The sequence below is a fragment of the Aquarana catesbeiana genome, linkage group LG04 (assembly GCF_042186555.1).
Source record: "Aquarana catesbeiana isolate 2022-GZ linkage group LG04, ASM4218655v1, whole genome shotgun sequence".
NCBI classification, from domain to species: domain Eukaryota; kingdom Metazoa; phylum Chordata; class Amphibia; order Anura; family Ranidae; genus Aquarana; species Aquarana catesbeiana.
The window spans coordinates 66,867,739-66,882,058 of NC_133327.1; the positions used below are offsets into that span (position 1 = coordinate 66,867,739).

Below are 14,320 nucleotides of genomic sequence, written 5' to 3' on the forward strand. Positions count from 1 at the left end.
CCTTTTGTATCAATTGACCATCCCTCCTAGATTGTAAGCTCTATTGAGCGGGGCCCTCTGATTCCTCTTGTACTAAATTGTAACATAACTATAATGTCTGCCTTTATTATGTTAAGCGCTGTGCAAGCTGTTGACTCTATATAAATCCTGTATGATAATAATATAGTTTACAATGGGAAACAAACTTCAATGCCGCGTACACACGATCGGAATTTCGGAGCGCAAAAGACCGATGAGAGTTTTTCATCGGAAAATGCGACCGTGTGTATGCTCCATTTGACTTTTGCTGGCCGAATTCCAGCCAGCAAAAGATTGAGAGCATGTTCTCAATGTTTCAGTCGGGAAAAGTTCCTATCCTAAAATGCGATCGTCTGTGGCAATTCCTACCCGCAAAATCCCTACGCATGCCCGGAAACAATTCAACGCATGCTCGGAAGCATTGAACTTCATTTTCTCGGCTCATCGTAGTGTTGCATGTCACCATGTTCTTGGCGGTCATAATTTCAACGAACTTTTGCGTGACCGTGTGTATGCAAGGCAAACTTGAGCGGAATCCCGTCGGAAAAGCCGTCATATCTTTTTCCGACGAGAAGTCCGATCGCGTGTACACGGCATAAAGCTTTTAAAATTTTATGCCTTTAAAGCTGTATTAAACTTAACAATGGTGATAGCTACGATAGTTTACATTTATTAGGCCCTTTTCCTTTATTTTAACCTCTTGATCCAGCTAGTAAGTCTGTTATTTTTCAACTTCTTTTAACAGACCAAGCTGTCCAGACAAAGTAGCAGTCAGAGTTGAGATAAACCATTTAACCCTGACAGGGTTGCTTACGAAGGCCAGCTTTTATTAATTGATGCAAAACCTTTATTCCTAAAAGAAAAACCTTTTGCAATAATGGTTTATAAACTGTTAACTGGAGTTCAACATTATTTTTGTTACTCAAGTCTATCTAAATCTGCTAGTCTAGCACTAACCTCCCCCAAAATGACAGCGCTGCTGTCCAAAGGTGTCTGCTTTACTACTTCATCCAGAATGTAGCCACCATAAGACAGGAAGTGTGTTACTGGCAGGATCACCAGGTTTAATAAAAGAAAAAAAGCCAAAAATGGAAAACATTTATAGAAAACTGTTGGGCTGCAATATATTACATTTAATTTTTGGGTTTAATACTGCTTTAAGTACAACATGATAACACCTGTTTTTAAAGCTGGGAAGACTGCAGAACTGTGTGGTTCAAACGAAACCATAATCATTCATCATGACCAGTGGGAAGTGTGCTCACCCCCATCATTGGCAGATATTTCATGCCAAGGAGGATTGGCATGTGTGAATGTATGTACTGTATATGCATGCGTACATATTGTTAAAGTGTATGCAAACCCAACAATAAACTTCTGTACTTCTCTTACTTGCGCTTTTGTGGTCTGTTAAATATACACCATTAAAATACTTTTTATATCTGTTCAATAAGCACAAAAAAATGTGTTGATCCTGCCAGAAATCTTTTAGCAGCTAACGCTTAGCATTGTTCCCAGTTTTCTCCATTATTATGTAACACTTCCCCCTGTAGTCAGGGCTTCCCAGAGGTCACTTTCTCTATACTAATTCTGCTCCATGCAGACCTCTGTTCTCAGATGGTGGGTTTGAGACCCTTTCCACTTGATCCCCTGCATATCAACTCCCCTTTACAACCAGAGCACACTCACATGCAGGGCCCTGCATCCTACTTGTGGTTACATGTTAAGTCTTTGGAGGTCCAGCAGAACACCCCGGGCCCATGAGACATGGGGGCCAAGGTCACCTAATTTGTGTTCTGTTGAGGGGGGAGTTCTCCTCCCATGGCCAGGAGGGAAACCCCATCTCTAAACCACCACCAGCTCCAAGGCTAGGCTGTCCAGGTGTGGACTCGCTCAGATACACTGTTACAAGGCATTGGCTGTGCATAATAAATTTCCCTATTTCTTAGTCATTGCATTACAAAAAGAGGCTACGTTCAGCACATAACTCCTTTAAATAGTTGTAAATAATCCACAGCAATGGGATAGATACAATTCCAAAGATGTGGTAACAGTAACTTCATCACAGTCCATAGAAATGGTAAGCAGTCCCATATAAGGGTGGTTCTCTATAAATATCCAGCAAAGTGGAAGGAGGGGGCACATAATTACAATTACATTTCTTTAGCTTCTCCTTAGTTCCCATCCTCCAAAAGAAAGAACCCACAGACCCCCCCCCCCCCCCCCTATTAGTTCTGATCCCTTAAAATTAGGGGGAAGCTTCTTTCTCCAAGTAGAGGGTGATTTTTATAGTAGAAGGGCAGTAACCCCTTCCTACACCCAAGAGTTATGAAGATGGAGAGGGATTTGCAGTCCTAAAGTACCTTCTGTTCCAAAGTGACAACGCAGCTGCTCCATAGGTACAGTGGGGTCAGTAAATGTTGTCATTCTAGAAAGGGAAGTGTGTCACTGATAGGGTCAGCAGGTGAAAATGTAAAATGAAGGCTCAAAAATGGTGGGCAACCACCACATTTTATGACTGGTAAGCTGTATTGTACTACATTTTTGTTTTTGGGTTTAAATATGCTTTAAGGTAGTGAAACATCTGTCTTGTTTCCTAAAAAGTCCATGGCGGAGTGTTGATTTGAAGATACTAAATTAGGTTGGGTTTTCCTGGCAATTGCTGCCGATTTCCACCAAGGCTAGCCGATGTCAGGGTTCACACCTGTGGCTGGGTACTCACAGATGTGGTTGACAGATAGCATTTATATTTCAGGGTTATGTGGTGAACAGTAAACATCAAACACATGACGACCAACAAGCAGCTTGTTTTCAGATTAGGTGGTCAGGTTAGGCCCTCATTACAATTTCCTTATTTATGGTTTCAAGGATTTTGGGGAAACATTCTGACCACTTTCTTCTGAAGTCCATAATATAGAGAAAATGCACATTGCCTTTTGGTAAATGACTGTCAGATGCAGAAAAAAGTAGGCAATTTGCACATATATCATTCAAAATGACTTTGTACATGACCCCATCAACTGTAATGCTAGAAGAATAATACGGCTTGATGAAACACGCATGTGATTAACGAACTACACAAATAAATGACCAAATCTTACTATAAACAGAGTTTGCTGCAAGCATAACATTACCATACCATATGTCAGCACCAGTGGCGGAATTACCAGGGTCGCAACAGTCGCACTTGCGATGGGACCCGGCCTTCCGCCACTGTGGGGGAGCCCAGCGGGGTTGCTATTCACAGGGCCCTGAGCGGAGAGCGTGTCTCTCATCTAACAGCAGCGCAGAGACACCAGCCTTTATTTCCCTCTCTGTGCGTCCTCTCTGGCACGGGATGACAGAGGACACACAACTGATCTCTCCCCCCTCCCCTGTGTGCTACTAATGAAAGCTCCTTAGCTTCACACTTGACTGCCCGCGGAGCACACAGGAGAGGGGAGGGGGAGAAGGGGGAAAGATCAGCTGTGTGTCCTCTGTCATCCCGTGAGAGAGGACAGACCGGTGAGGGAAATAAAACAAAACTATCGATGCCGGTGTCCATGTGCTGCTGTTACCTGAGAGACACGCTCTCCGCTCAGAGCCGTGCTGTCCTGAGAAGACAGAGGATTGATGGACACTGATAGAGGGCACTGATGGGCACTGATAGAGGGCACTGATGGGCACTGATAGAGGGCACTGATAGGGGACACTGATAGGGGACACTGATAGAGGACACTGATAGAGGGCACTGATAGAGGGCACTGATAGGGGACACCGATGAGCACCGTTAGGCAGAACTCATAGGCTGCATGGATGGGCACTGAGGAACACTGATAGGCAGAACTAAGGCAGCATTGATGGGCACTGATGGGCAGCATTGAAGAGTACCAATAGGTGGCACGGATGGACGCTGCAATAATGAGCACTGATAGGTGGTGCTGATAGGCAGATTTGATGGGCACTAATAGGCGTCATTAATGAGCACTGATAGGTGACACTTGTAGGCGGCATTGATGGGCACTGATACATGGCACTGATTATCAGTGTAAACAATTTACTGACATTCTTGGCAGTCCTTTCCTAAAACAGACACAGCATGGGAGGAAAGGGCTGCGGATAACCGGCAAGTCTGTTTACATGTGATCAGCTGACATCACATGGTAAAGGGCCACTGTGATTGCGCTGGATGCACGTCCCAGGGGGCATGCAGGAAGCATGGTTTTGGGAGGATATCCATGGACATCCTCCTAAAATTGGAAGCCCGGTGTCTTGCCGAGAAAGTTCCCCCGGCGGATAAGGACCCCCCTGTACTGCGCAGGAGCAGCGCTTGCGCAGTACGAACGACTAAGGAGCCGCAGAAGATAGCCGAAGCTGAAAACCTTCAATCAGCAGTACATGGCGCCTGCGCCCTGAGTCCAGGTTCAAGCCCCACCATCCAAGTGGACCTAGAGGTAGAATAAAAAAGTGCCGAGCGAAGCGAGGCCGTGCCCGAAGCGTGGCGAGCGAAGCGTGGCGAGCGAAGCGAGCCCGCGAGGGGCCCTGTTACAGGCGCCATGTATAGCTGATTTACACCTATTCAGCTTTGGCTATTTCTGTCGGCTCGTACTGCGCAAGAGCTGCGCCTGTGCAGTACAGGAACTTTCTCGGCAGAACACCGGAGCTCGGATGGAAGGAGGGGCCCCATCATGGTTTCTTGCATCGGGGCCCTGAAGGTTCTAGTTACGCCTCTGGTCAGCACAGACTTACTATGTCTGTAGTGTTTATTTTAAAAACCTAACTGACGGGTTCTGAGATCACAGGACAGAATAATTGTTTCATGAACATATAGCGGTGAACCTTGGAAGAGGGTTGGTGTGTCACCGCTTCTAAAAGGCTACTGCCAACTGTGCAACGCTTGATTGACTACAGTGGCTTTATGTCTTCCTTACCCTATTATCGGCCCCTTGTCTGCATTTTTTACTCCCGCCCTTGCATATAGGGTGGCAATTTCCCATCCAGGATAGTATAGGGTGCCAATGACTTCTTACTTTCAATAGGCAGCTAAATACAATCTTGATACTATCTGAGCTTTTCCAGAATGGGGAATATAATTATAAACTCAGGAGGGGTCATATTTTAGAAGTCCTGTTCTAATGGCACTGCAATGCCAGTGTCCTTTCTAGTGACATATTTGACATGCTCAATTATGAGGTTTTAAAATCTTTTTTTTCTAAAAGGCCTGGCACAGTATTTCTAGCTCCTACTGCTATAATTAGCCTTCTACCATCTATAATGCCGATTCCTGCTAAATCATCTGACATTTGACCGTGGATGGTCCTAAATCGGCACCATCTGTTCAACAAAAGAGTTGATTTTTCAATCAACTTTTGTCAACGGAGCCGGGTGGAAAAAAAAATCCAATCAAATGTAGTCACTGTTTGAGCATTCTGACAGCCCCCGCCCAAGACAATGTAATAACCAGCAGGAGAGATGCCTCCACCCACCCTGTTTAAACAAGAGAAATCTGCACGAGTGGCTAGCCTAACAGAAGTCCACAAAGAGCCTGGGGTCAAATTGCAGGCAACTTTTTTAAAGTGTAAAGCCAGAGGGTCTTGGGTGTTTTTTTAATAAACACCCCTTACAAGTTTTGTCTTTTTTTTTTGCAGTCTGTGTTCTCATATTCCAGAGTTGTCATAAGAATGGGTGTCAAGCAAAGTGATGGGATTTCCCCTCACTTTCTGTCTTGAGACAATGACCACCAGTGAAAATAAAAAGGGATGAATTTCCCCAGTGGGGACACAGTCAGCAATAAAAACTTATTGAAAGGTCTATTTCCCCACTGCTCTATCCAAACATGGATAGAAAATTTGCCTTTATATACACCTATAAGGAACCTGACATACATGGCAGTGTACTGTATTGGAAGTTTTGTCTTAACATGAGGCTAGGTCAAATGGATTTCCAGTTGTGATGGCAAGAGTTAACACCTTTAAAACCCTCCCCCACAGGTCTAGTCCGAAAAATATATTGACATTTCTTCATGTTTATCAGGGTTTATGTTTGTGTTTGGTCTTGGTATGCATTTTAGTTTATTCGATTCCGGGGGGATACACTGTAGGGAAAGTGCATGCAGTACATGCCAAAACAGTCTGCACTTCTGCACTCAGCACCCATATGAGCAAGGCCTTGTACATCTAAAGAGATGGGGTGGCATCACTATTCTCTCCAACTGTTCATCCATGCTTAACAATTGCTATTACGATAAAATACAAATTATTATTATAAGATGAACCACACATACTGTATTTACCATTCTTCCAATATAAGCGTTATTTGACACATTCTGTATGATAACTTTTTGTTTGTACAAATTATCCAGAAAACAATCAAAATTCTCATTTTCAACTTAAACACACTGGACTTATTTACAAAGCAGAAGCAGTTGAAGATCTGGAGATTTACATAAAAACAAATCTTTGGTCATGATGGGGTTGACCACAAGGCAAGACAAACTGGAGTGTTGGGAGTCCTCAAAAAGAATACCCTCTTACCTGTAGAAGTCATGGCTAGGTCCTGGTATGGGCACTCCAAGCTGCCACCTTGTACTCTTCCAAACGTAGCAGAATAGATAGCAATTACCGTATTCCTCTTACAGCTCAGGCTCAGTCGGTCGTCCTCACAGGCCACCTTAATCTTAATTTCATCTAAAATTAAAGCATAGATATAACAGTACAATGCTCTAGTCTGATTAAAAACAAACATTTCTTCTAATAGTGAATTAAACCATTCACCCACTCGTCAAAAACCAGCTTTTACATAGAGGCAGAGTCACTGAAAGTTCCAGTGCCGTATTTTTGGTACAAATTGTTTTGGCTTGAGAGGCACTTTGAGTTTCAGTGCTGGATAGTGGGTGAGGGTTAGCATGTTTGTCATGTTTGCTGGTTTCTGCAGCCCCATTTTTCCCTTACTTCTTGTCCAAGTGATAATAAGTCATGATGGAAAATACAAAAATTTACAGTTTTCACTTGATGAGAAAAGGATAGAAAACTTTCAATGGGTAGAACTGTTCTGATGGTGACAATCTAACAGGGGATATGTTCACTCAAACCTTGTTCTCTCTTGTCTCTGGAATAGGAAGCAAAATGAGGTAAAAAAAAACTGTACTACATGCTAAACTCCCCACCCCAGTCCTAAATTCTAAACATAAAAGGTCTACCTCCCATGCAAATACACTACCTGGCTTGGAAAGGTCATTTGGTGCTTACAGGCCACAGTGCAGGAATACAGCTTATCCCTTGTACATAAGTTCACACATGAGCATTGAACATCATAGAAAGCAATTGCCTTACTTGTTATATGCATATATATTAAAACAAATAAGTAGGCCAGAGTCAAGGCCTGTAAACATGAAGGGGGGTTGACTATGCACAGTACTTTACAAAAAGCTTCTACAGACTCTACACATGCATACATTTGGCTGAACTTGCCCTTTAAATAATTGCAATGGGGATTCTTCTCTACAAGTCTTACAAAGTTCTGGGAAATGTTGTACTTACTTGGCCTACATTTATATCCCACCACCAGGTATTTGCTGGTTCCTGGACATGGATCAGAGCCAAATAAACGACTGTTGACAAGCAGCTGGCAGTTCCTCCGATCCTGGCACTCATCCAAAACTTTCTAAACAAGAAAATTTCAGCACTAAGTTATGGCAAAAAAAAGACACACAAACAGATGTCACATTCAAGAAAATTTGAATAGAAATGAATGTGGCGCTCACTCAATGAATCATCACAAGCAGTAAAATTATAGTTTAAAATCAGGACAAACAGCTTCACATATAGTACTTCCAGTCTCGGCCGTGACTGGAAGTGATGTCACCTGGCTCCTCCCGATGCATTGCGTCACTGATCATGTGACTTCATCAAAAAGAGCACTTTATATATTGCATTATCACTTTTAATACTGTGGCACCTTATTATGCGTGTTAATTACGTTTTTGATGCACTGTCACTTTTGTATTTTGCACATAATTCGTTGAAGTTTATTATGATGATTCATTCAGTGAGCGCCACATTAATTTCTATTCAAATTGTCACTGTGTGGGAACACTTATCCACGTTGGCAGCTACTTCATTTTATTTATATTTATAATCACTTTGTTTGCGCATTAGTATATATTATTATAACATTCAAGAAAATATGACTGGGTAATCCCAAAATAATTGTCTACAAAGGAAATACCAGAGCCCAATCTTGGGTCTTGAGTGGACTCTCTGCCAAAAGTGTATAAATGGTTTTATTATGCTTAATGAAAGTTCACTACCAGCAAGCATCCCATTGGACATTGGTAGGGAGATCAATGCAAGCACCAGCTGTCTCTTGGCTGGGGAGATGATCTAGTATACACCCACTACCCCATATACCAGCAAGGTCCTGTGTAAAAGAAGTGGTCCATACTGCATTTCAATTCATACAAACATACACCCACTTATGCCAGTACGAGCTGAGAAGTGTACTATGTATATACTGTATATGAATGTAGCCATTCTGCTTTGCCTACACATGATATTTACAGCTTGCCCTAAATGAGTAAATTATATGGTGGTGGCTCAGGCATAGAATGTTCTCGGTCTTCTATCATTTAGAATAACTGAACCCCGGGGTCTTTCTGTACTTGAGTTACCATTACCTACAAATTGTGTACATCTTGTTCCTGAATTTACTTGGCGGTGGGGCGCATTGTGCAGTTACACTGTATCCATGTAAATGTTTGCATAAACATTTACGGGCGTAAAGAGTAAAATATGGTTTAAACCGTGAGCAGAGAATTTTCTTGTTTTGTTGATGCAGCCCAACGATACAGACCAAAAGAAAGCTGTGTGAATGGAACCCATGGAATACAATACTGCTGTATTTAGAGCCTTATAAAATTTACAGATCCGAGGCAGCATATCATATACCCATGTGCATTAGCCCTAAGTGTTAAAGTGTATTTCAATCCAAAAGTTTTTGCTTTTTTATAGTTATGGGTAGGGATTAGACAATGTCAACTTTTTACTGTCCCTGCTGTTACCAGGACTAAAAGTGAGGGAAAATTCAAAAATGTTGACTTGTCTCCACAACAGGAATCTTCAAATACATGTAAGGGTAGGTGGGTGGTTGGTCATCACGTCCTCCATATTTCCCTCCTCATTGAGCACCAAGCAAGAGTCGTATAAGAGGCCTAATCCGGGCTTGGTTCTGGACTACGCTAGACTCTTTGGTGGGATACCTTTACTGGAACAACTGACTGAACTCTAATAATCTCTCCTGATGTATTAAGCATCAGCACAGTCACTTGTGCATTTAGTAGGGACACGCAGGGCCAATGCCTTCTCCACCAGTCCAGCATATCACCGCTACCTCACTCCCAGTAACCGTATGGGGTCCCGTCCAGCGTGGACTTCATGTGTGTACGTCACTTAACTCTTCCTTTTCCATACCTTTGCACAGGATGAGGGCCCCAGTGGTGCAGACCTACTCCCCATGGGAGATGGATCGCTGTTGAAGTTGAAGGAGTGCTGCAACATCTCCCTCACTGCAAGAGGCTCTCTCACCTGCCACATATACACGTTTATGACAGGCTGCTAGAGAGACTTTTGTTACCCTTATTAACCACTGCATCTTCACACTGTATTAACTCTTGTACCATTATCTTAATTCCCCAAGGTGTTTAGTGACCCAAGCTGTAGACTATATATGCCAGTTACTTGCATTACATCCCTTTAGTAACTTCAGACCAGGCAAAAGGCATTCACAGGTATCAGTTCAACATAAAGTGCAATCTTTCCCTAACAACCCTGGTCTCTAACTCAGGCTCGTGGCTGCCCCAGCATACCTGCATAGCAAAGAGTCCATATCTGGCAAAGGCCATAGTTGGCATATTCAAGAGGGTCGACAAGCGATCCTCCTGGGCAGTGGGAACTAGGGCTACGGTACGTCACTGGATTCCATACTCCGGTTGAACAGCATTACATAATCCCCTAGGTTTTCTCCCCCTCTGGGCTCGAACCCCCTGTTCCTTTTATAACACACAGAACCAGTGGGTCGGACCCAGTGAAGCCTGTCAAAAGAAAATTTAGGAACACAATTTACTCTACTTCCTGGCTGGGGCAGCGTTAACAAATACCTGCCTACATACAGGATACGGGTTATACCTGTTCTGGTGGCAACTATAAGATGGATTTCCCTCTCAAGAGAGATTTCCTCTATTTTATTGACTCCATAACGGAAAGTGAAATTTCCACAATACTTTCTATTTGCTAACAGGGGTTTTAAATAATCCCTACTGCTAAATAAAAAATAACCCCAAACTACCGGGAAAGAAACAAATACTACCTCAGGAAAAATATTATTTTCCCATTTTAATTATGGTCAATTAATTTTATCACAGCAGTTGCTCACCTGGGAAATTTACTACACAATTGCATGAATGTTACACCAATTGCTTGCATGTTTAACCACTTCTGGACCACCCAATAGCAGATTTATTGCTACCCAGCGGCCCTCCTGTGCAAGATCACACATATATATGTGATTCTACACTTCCGCCTACAGGGGGGAGCGGCAATAGCGGCGTCGGGCCGCTTCTGCTGTGCTTAATCAGAACAGAAGCCGATCTGTGGGTCCCGGACACTGGATGTCTGCCAGCACCCGCCAATCGTCAGTGTAACACACAAAATGGAGATCCACCTCTTCCCCTAGTAAAAGCAGCACACAGTACACAAAAACACTGGCTAGGCACACAGTTAACCCTTTGATTGTCCCTGATGTTAAACCCCTTCCCAGCCAGTGCCATTAGTACAGTGTAAGTGCATATTTTTAGCACTGATCACTGTATTAGTGTTACTGGTTCCCGCAAAGTGTCAAAAGTCAGTTAGTGTCCAATTGTTTGCCGCAATATCGCAGTCACCTTATAAGTCACCATTACTAGTATAAAAATAAAAATTCCATAAATATATACCAAAGTTGGTGGGTGCTTTAACGTTGGCCTAAACTAATCAATATACGCCTATTGGGATTTTTTACCAAAAATATGTAGCAGAATACATATTGCCCTAATTTCTTTTTAATTGGATATGCTTTATAGCAGAAAGTACAAAAATATTGTTTTTTTTTTTCAAAATTGTTGGCCTTTTTTTTTGTTTACAGTGCAAAAAAAACTGTTGTGATCTAATGCCACCAAAAGATTGCTATAGTTGTGTGAAAAAAATTAAATAAACTTTATTTGGGTAAGTGTTGCATGGCCGTGCATTTGTCAAAGCAATGCTGTGTCATATCTCAAAAAATGGCCCGGTCATGAAGGGGGGTACATTTTCCGGAGGTCAAGTGGTTAATCACAGAAATACAAGAAAGAAAAGTTTCTCCTCTCTTTACTGTTCTATGGATAGTCATAGGATCATTGGGATGAAAAATATGCTATAGACGCAGGGAAGAGGAGCGTCTACGTTCTGTATGTGTATACACACACTGTGAAGAGCAGAGTACACCTGTTGATGAGTTGTCAGAAGGCTCATAGCCAGCTGGCTCTGTGGCGCAATGGATAGCGCATTGGACTTCTAGCAGTGTTGTAGACATTCAAAGGTTGTGGGTTCGAGTCCCACCAGAGTCGCTTTTTTTTCAAAGGCCTGTGTTGTGTCAGGAGAGGTGTTACATGGTGACTCTGGAGTGTGTTCTGTGTACATCAGACATGCCAAATTAAGAGGAATAAATTAACTGGGGGGGCCACACTTACCCAACTCTAGAAAAATTATTATAGCACTTTGGTATTATTAGAATGTTAGTATAATTAACAACATAAAAAGTTCAAATTACAACATGTTATTGGCAAAAGGGGCCATAGAACATTTCCTGAAGTGCTGAGCTGCAAAAATCACATGAGGAAATGTAGCCTTTGTCTACTGGAAAATAGCCGAGACCCACTCACATAAAATCCTTAAATAAACTGAGAGCTGTGGACAGAATCACCAGCTTGGCATTTTCATTCAAACATTTGTACTGAATTTTGAAAAATTGTTTGTCAGAGTTTTCAATAATGCCATAATTGAATCAAGCCAGATACTTTAAAAATTTTGTCCAGACCTGCTATTTGAATGGATTCCCAGATATATTAAAAAATAACAAAAAATCAAAGTATATATATTATTTTTTTTTTTTTTCTTGACTGAGGACTGCATTCAGAATTTCCTTCAGATAAGAAAAAGAAAAGAAAAAAATCATCTTTCACTTTCGATTTCCCTCATTATTAAACTTAAAAATGGTTACATTTGGTCCTAATTGAACATTTCAAAAACTACAATTTTTTAAACTAAAATTTTAACCTTGTATAACCAGCTTAAAGCCTAGTACACACGAAAAAATTCCACTTTTGAAGTGATCATACGATAATCTGATTGTTCGTACACAGCTTATGTCTGAAATCATCCGAAGGAAAAAACACAAAAATTTTTCTCCTACGATCTCAGATCGTACGATTTTCATTTAATCAGTACTGGTTTTCGTCCGAAAATACAATACATATACATGACACCGCGTCTGAATTTTTATTCTGTCATACAGGAATTTTCGCATTTTAGTAACCTATTTGTTTTCAATATGGAGACTAGCGTGCAAAAAAAAAAAAAAAAACAGACGATCATTAGTTTGATGATCTCATCGTGTGTACTAGACTTTAGATGTATTACAGGCTAAACCAGCCTTTTTCAACCAGGGTGCCTTGAGGTTTCTTCAGGAGTGCCTTGGTAAAATGCCTAAAAATTGCCCCAAAATTGTATACAAGCTGGTGTGTGGACGACGGCTGCCTTTTAGTTACACAAAGCCACGGGTTTTCATTGTACACCATTACAACCCTGGAGCTGCTGGCGTCCTAACAACCATCGGTTGATAAGGAGGATGTCAGTCGCCTGCATAGCATCCTTGTTTGACCCTCCTCTGCCCCTCTCTATCAGCATTGGGGTCACATTAGCTGAGTGATGGAGAAAAACTGAGGGAGAAGAGAAACATTGGAATACTAGTCAGTACTAGTGTGCAAAAGTGTATTTGCTTTGGAAGAATAAATCACTTCTAACGTTGGGTGTCCTACTTGTGTGGATGTTGCTGCATTATGTAAAGCTATTAGAATAGTTTTTACATTTTAGAATGGGGTGCCTTGACACTGTCCATCATTTTTAAAGGGTGCCTTGAATGAAAAGAGGTTGAAAAACACTGAGCTAAACTATGAATGCTAATTAACATTGTCCCCCCGTATGTATGATTCTAATTACTTGCAAAGATCCTGCAACCTTTTCTGTAAAGAGGTGGACCAGCTAACTCTGTTTAGAAATGTTCATAACCTAACATTCAGCCCCACAGTGCATTGCTCCAGTATAGGTCAATACCAGATTTGATGACAGATATACTGATCTATAATGAAGGGGTTTGTGGTCACTTAGGTTACCAAGTCTAAAGAAAAATTAAGAAAATATTGCTAAATGAGGCCTGCAGGCTTGATTGATAGAGTAGGCCAAAAAGCAGTAACAGAAAATTAAAGCTGAGCGCCAGGCAAATGGCTAAATAAACAAATAAATACACAGGAGCGATTTTAGTTGCCAGTGGATTAGCCATTTTGTGTTTCTGTCCACCCAGTCTTAACATTTCAAAGCTCTGGCACATGGCGCAGCACTGTTCAGCAGAAGATCTGATTTTTCTCTGCTGCAGTCCACTAACATGTACAGGTCTTGTCAATTCCTACAGCCTGTGAATGAGCATAGTGAGCAAATGAGAAGCAGCAGACTCATAAGCTCATCTCTGCTTTCTCCTCCAATCAGCATGTTGGCACATGAGCACTGCAGCACAACTGGTTGGTTCTTTGTGCTGCTTCTCCCTCTCTTATGCCCCATACACACGGTCGGACTTTGTTCGTACATTCTGACAAAAAATCCAAGGATTTTTTCAGACGGATGTTGGCTCAAACTTGTCTTGCATACACACGGTCACACAAAGTTGTCGGAAAATCCGATCGTTCTGAACGTGGTGACGTAAAACACGTACGTCGGGACTATAAACGGGGCAGTGGCCAATAGCTTTCATCTCTATTTATTCTGTGCATGCGTGGCACTTTGTGCATCGGATTTGTGTACACACGATCGGAATTTCCGACAACAGATTTTGTTGTCGGAAAATTTTATATCCTGCTCTCAAACTTTGTGTGTCGGAAAATCAGATGGAAAATGTGTGATGGAGCCTACACACTGTCGGAATTTCCGACAACAAGGTCCTACCACACATTTTCCGTCGGAAAATCCGACCGTGTGTACGGGGC

General features: G+C 42.0%; 1 non-coding gene across 1 annotated transcript; it reads left to right on the top strand.

Moving 5' to 3' along the window:
* Positions 1-11,545: 11,545 nt before the first annotated feature.
* TRNAR-UCU (transfer RNA arginine (anticodon UCU)) lies at positions 11,546-11,632 on the top strand. The gene is given in 2 exon segments: positions 11,546-11,582; positions 11,597-11,632. It is a non-coding gene; the product is annotated as a tRNA-Arg (tRNA).
* The last annotated feature ends 2,688 nt before the right edge of the window (positions 11,633-14,320 follow it).